The sequence below is a fragment of the Cynoglossus semilaevis genome, chromosome 14 (genome assembly GCF_000523025.1).
Source record: "Cynoglossus semilaevis isolate Cse_v1.0 chromosome 14, Cse_v1.0, whole genome shotgun sequence".
Lineage (NCBI taxonomy): Eukaryota > Metazoa > Chordata > Actinopteri > Pleuronectiformes > Cynoglossidae > Cynoglossus > Cynoglossus semilaevis.
In genome coordinates, this window is record NC_024320.1 from 27,242,237 (window position 1) to 27,248,073 (window position 5,837).

Below are 5,837 nucleotides of genomic sequence, written 5' to 3' on the forward strand. Positions count from 1 at the left end.
AGTGTTGCCCGAACTTTTTTTGCGGGGGACCCATATTTTAAAAGTCACAAACCTTCGTGACCCGAGTCAGTAAACATTATTCGTAAACTCCTGGGAACACGATGCGAGACGACCCCAAAAAAAAAAAAAATCTATTGCGACCCCCCTGAGGGTCGCGACCCAGTCTTTGGGAAACACATTTGACATAAAGGGAGTCTGTGGAGCCTCAGCTCTGACTTCATCATCTGACGGACTGACACTCCTCATCCTCGTGTCTCCTCCTCAAAGTGAAGAGACCAGGAGGAGCACCTTCACGTGTCGGGACGTGAGGGTCGGACAAAGCCGACAGCAGCTGAGGGAGGGTCGGACAGACGGCCGAGGACGAGCTGAGACGGAGAGGCCGGGGTGGAGGCGGAGGAGCGTGGGTGGTCACTGTTTATCCCCTCACTCTCCCTGACGGGTGATTCCCACCGCGGTTTCTGGGCGTGACCCTGGCCCGGGCCGCGGCTCCGCGGGGCTGACAGCTCCGTGGTTGATGCGACTAACTCGTCGCCTAAATCCGTTGTCACAAAGCGGGCCATATTTCCCTCAGGCGGCGGTGGCGGCGGCGTTAACTGGCGGTATCTGTCTGGTGCGCCGCGGCGAGGACACGACAGGCTGTCAGGCCCCCGCTGTCACAGTCGCCACGGGAACACAGGGATCAACGCAGCGGTGAATGTGGCGTGAAATCAGTCACAAAGAGGCCGACGCTGGAGAGCGAATGGTTCACGGAGAGAAACAAGATGTCCGACCGGCCTCCTGCTGGGAGTCGGCTGACGGAGACAGTCAAGGTGCGGCGAGGGTGTGATGTCACGCTGGTCATCTGACCTGGTGTGACACGAGGAGGGAATGGAAATGACAAAAGCACCAGCAATGAAATGAAGCCCACGTTCGACCCACATGGGCTGGACTGTTGGTTCCATCCCAGTTTATAACGACAGTGAATCGTTTTACGACTCATTTAATCAAAAAAAGTTGGAGCTAATTTATTTATGACTTACAAACCTCGTCATTTCCAAAACCGTCTTTTCTTATTGAGTTCTTCTCCGTTCTTTTATACAGTCTTTGAAGCAGAGACGTCTTCGAGGACAGACCGGACTGATCTCAGTTTTTTTTTTCTGCGCAGCTGCTAAATCAAACAGAAAATAAATATTTCTTTTTTTTTTATCACCCATGATTCCTGTTTCTCTGTGATAATGAAGAAAAAGCTCAACAAAAAAAATCCCCCAACATTTTATCCTCGATTTATCGGTTCCTTCAAATTGATTTTGATTTAAAATGTTGAAAAAAACCCCAGACTTTGTGCTGTGTTTCTCTGCAGCCTGAGTGACAGCTGGATGCTGGGAGGTCTGAGGGGAGGACGAGGCTTGTCGAGCAGTGAAAGGATGAGTGTGGAGTGGGAAAAGGTCGGGGTGTGTGCTGGGGGTGGGGACAGTGGACTGTGTAAAGCCAATGAATAAATCAGTGGTTAGTAACAGTATTAGAATAAGAGGAGGAGGAGGAGGAGGAGGAGGAGGAGGAGGAGGAGGCAGCTGCATTACTCAGCACACAATGGCCACTCAACAGATGGCAGCGTTTAGTTAAAGAAAGTCAGCGCTTTAGTTAAGCAGCACGCCGCCCACTCATCTGACAGGTGGTCTGATCTCTGTCCGTGTCACGGGGGTGTGTCTGTCTGAGCCGCCGCGCCTCCGCGCCGCCGCCAGGTCGCCTTGATGTTCGCTAGCTTTGAACAGAGCTAGGTATTCGATTTACCCATAATCCTGCTGTGATCGGCGGCCGGAAAAACCTCCATCTGTGGTCTCATTAATGTGTCGTCGTTTTAAGGCGGTCTGGATCAGGACACGGAGACTCGGAGGTTCTTACAAAGAGCGTCTTTATTTTTCTCGGACAAAACAAAAGTTAAAATGTTGAACAGAAAAATAATTCACATTCAAATATTTACTAGTTTAAAAGTATTTAAAATGCTGGGTAAAATTTTTTTCTTGGCATGTACCGCTGCTCTTGTTTTTTTCTTAGCATGTACCGCTGCTCTCTCTTATAGCGCCCCCCTTTGGTGGAGCCAGTTCAGTATTAATGTATCGATATTTGTGTCTAACTCGGTGTGACTTTCACACTCACTGATCCTCTCTAAATCCCTGAATAACATTTGAATGTTTTGCATTGACCGAGTAGCGAATTAGCATTAGCCGTTGCGTGGTTTTATTAGCTTAACAATAAGGGGGACCGAGACTGGACCTGTGCTCCGAGTGCAGGGACACTGAGGACATCCGAGTTAATCACTCTGTGCCGCGTGATGATGTTCCTCAGTGGGACGAAGGCCAAACTTCTGCTCTTCCTCTGAAGGTTGAAGATGAAGCGCCGCTGTTGCTAGGACGGAGGCTAGCCTTAGCTATTGTCTTTGGGAATGCATTATTTTTAAGTGAATTAGCCTCGATGCATGGTGGGACGGCCTGATTTGCAGCTTTGTGGAATCTCATTAAAGACCCTCCCCCTGCTCCCCCTCTCCCCCGCCCCCCCCCCCCACACTGGGCCTTATTTAGGGAACTTTGATTGCTGTGTAGAATTGGATTAAAGGATCATGTCAGAAATAAACGGTTTACACTGTGGACGGTGGCGCTGTTGCTGCTGCTTTGCATGAGGCGGCGGAGTGGACAAGGAGAGGTGAAAGTCAATTAAACATTAAAGCCGCGATTCAAAGGAGAGCAGCTCTGACCTCTGACCTCTGATCTGCAGTCTGTTAAAGAGATCGCTCCGATTACAGGATGTCAGACTCTTATTCTGAAAGGCTTCGTCTTCTGGTGTGAACAAGCAACAAGTCACACTTTGTGAGTTTTTATTGTTGTTACAAAGACGGCTTCATAAAAAAAAAAAAAAAAAAACTGAAACAGGCCTGAAACATTTCTGTCTTTTTATTATGAAAACCACAGTCTGATGTGGATTAGATGTAAATGTAATGAACTTTAAAGTACTTATTTATTTATTATTTATTTATTATTTTTCATTATTAAAACAGATTCTCTCTGCGTGTCTGCGAACAGGAACCAGGATTCACTTGTTACCTGTTCGTATTCTGGTTAAATCGTTGTTGTTCACCATTAGAAAATGAAGTAAAATAAAAAAAAATGATTAATAATATTTAGACAATAACCGTTGGACATTATAGAAAATAAAAAACTGTTCTGGTAATTTTCTATCAGGGAAAATAAACATGAAAAAATAATTTTTGTTTTGAATCTGTTTGTGGTTTAGTGTGAACAAAAATATTTTTGTAAAACAAAAAAAAAAACGTTTTTCTGCATCTAAAAACAACTAATTTAATAAAAATACAAATCAGTCTCAGTGTGAAAATACTCATTAAATACGAGTATTTAATGTCATTATTATTATCACAGTCACTGTGAGGTTACGTGTTTGTGAGTTTGTTTTAGTGGACAAAAAAAATCAACCTTTAGTGGAGAAGGTCAAAAACACATTTTGTTTTTAAAACTATGGTTTATAAAAAAAACTGAGCCAAAAATTAGGACTAAAAAATTAAAAACTTTAATTAACATTAACTGACAAATGAAAAATAAACTTCATTTTGCTTGTTGTAAATAAAATGCCTCTTAGGATTTTTTTTTTTTTTTAGAAAAATACAACTTTTTGGGGGAAATTTTTACCAAATAAATTCCACCTTAAAAGTGTTTAATTCTATATTTGATCTGATATTTAACCCCCCCCCCAGTGAATTGTGTTATTAATGGCTGCAGTCTCTCCACCACTTGACATGTTGCTCCAGCTGTCAGTCCGCAGCCGCCGCCGTACGAGTCTCGGGCCGCCAGAGTGCCAGTGGCGGGTTGACCCATCCGTCACTGTCAGCGGCCGCCCGGTGATGAATGGTTCAGGGATCCACGGGGAGGAGGTGGAGGAGGTGGAGGAGGTGGGCGCAGGGCGTGTGCTCGCTGCACGTGTGTGTACGTGTGTGTGTGTCTGTGTGTGTGTGTGTGAGAGAGAGAACACTAATGATGAATTGACCACAACTGTGGACGTTTAAGGGTTAATGTGACTTTGTTCACCACAGTGTGTGACTCCCGACTCCTCCATTTTGTCCGGCCCTGCCGTCCTCCGTGGTAACACCGTGTCACCAAAAGGAAATCTAAAAAAAAAAAACTCTTGATGAACCAAAATCACTGGTTTTCTCTGTGAGGTTTGGTCTGTTGGAAACAAAGGAAGATTTTTTAAAATTTTCAATCTTCTTCTTTTTCTTTCGGCTTTGTCCCTTGTTTTCAGTAGTTGCTACAGCAAATGATTGATTTCCATCTGTCCCTGTTCTCTGCATCTCCTACTCTGACTCCAACTATCTGCATGTCCTCCCTCACTGCATCCATATATCTCCTCTTTGACCTTCCTCTCTTTCTCCTACCTGGTAGCTCCATCTCTAACATTCTTCTACCAATGTATCCACTGTCCCTCCTCTGCACATGTCCAAACCATCTCAATGTTCAATCATTAATATAATATGACACAATAGTTTGATTGTGTTGAACCTCAACACCAGCTCTGATGAAGGTTTGATGTTTGATGTTGAAGCAGGAAGTGAATTTGACCTCGGGGTCATTTTAACGTTGAGCTTTTTGTCCTGCGGACGCTTTGACTGTTCTGCTACTTTAGCGTAGCTAAGCTAGGCTTTGACTTTTAAGATTCTAACTCAAATTAACAAGTTATATTTTAGTAGCTGTCCTGTTGGCTAACTTTTAGCTGTTTTTGTTTGGCCAAGTTTTGTTGACTTTTGCTGTCCTCTCTAGCTAAACCTCAAGTTAGCGTTTAGCTCATTTTTATATTTAATTAGTTGGTAAATTGATGTTAGCATTTTAGAATCACAAGCGTTGAAGGTTTCATTAGCTGCGTGGCCACACGACCTCACAGTTATCAAATCTCCAGCACTAACCTGACAGTAGGAGGTCACGTGACTCTGACCCGCCGTCTGTCCTCTTCACTCACACAAACAATTAGCGGCCAATGCTAAGGCCGCTAATGTAATTCTTATGTAATCGTGTCACTAATTATGGCTTTAATTCTGTTATTAGCAGCTAACGGTTCCTCAGCGCTAAAAGCTAATTCAGCCGAGGACGAATTAGAAGAATTTAATTAAGAAGAAACGGCGTGCGGAGAAAACACTAATGTCGCTAATTCTGTTAGCTGTGTGTGTGTGTGTGTGTGTGTGTGTGTAACATCTGTTCTCCAGCAGCAGCAGGACTAACCTCTGTGACCTTCTCACAGTGGGAAGAGTGTGTGTGTGTGTGTGTGTTTCTTGGATGAGTTAAAGGTAAAGGTTAGTTAATTTGTTCTATTGTAGTGTCACATCTGAACACTCCCTGTGGTACATATGTCTGGCCTCTATGTGGCGCTGTGTCAGTCACATCTGCACCTGAACACTCCCTGTGGTACATGTGTCTGGCCTGTATGTGGCGCTGTGTCAGTCACGCTCTAACATACTGTACAGTCATGATCTGTTCACGTTGTAATGAAGGGGTTAATTAGGGTTAGTGTTACGTGGTACCAGGAACATTAGTACCTGGTACCAGGATCAGGACCAGGATCCTGGAAAGGTCTGTGGAAGAACCTGAACCTCAGGTTTAGATCAGATGGACCAGATCTGTGGACCTTCACCTTCTACTGTTTCCTCCCTGTCAGGGCCGTAGAGGGCGCTGCTGCCAACCCCAGGATCATCTGGACAAACACGGGACATCAAACCAAGGACCGACTCAGTCCAAGGTAAGAAACTCAGACCCTCCTGCCCCGTCCTCCCGCCCCGTCCTCCTGCCCCGTCCTCCTGCCCT

General features: G+C 45.0%; 1 long non-coding RNA gene across 1 annotated transcript in view; it reads left to right on the plus strand.

The window, feature by feature from the left end:
• LOC103390373 (uncharacterized) overlaps positions 1-5,822 on the plus strand; it is a 46,368-nt gene extending 40,546 nt beyond the window's left edge. Inside the window, exon 3 of the long non-coding RNA XR_003051839.1 lies at positions 5,692-5,822. This is a non-coding gene — a long non-coding RNA (uncharacterized LOC103390373). The remainder of the gene's footprint in view (positions 1-5,691) is intronic.
• The last annotated feature ends 15 nt before the right edge of the window (positions 5,823-5,837 follow it).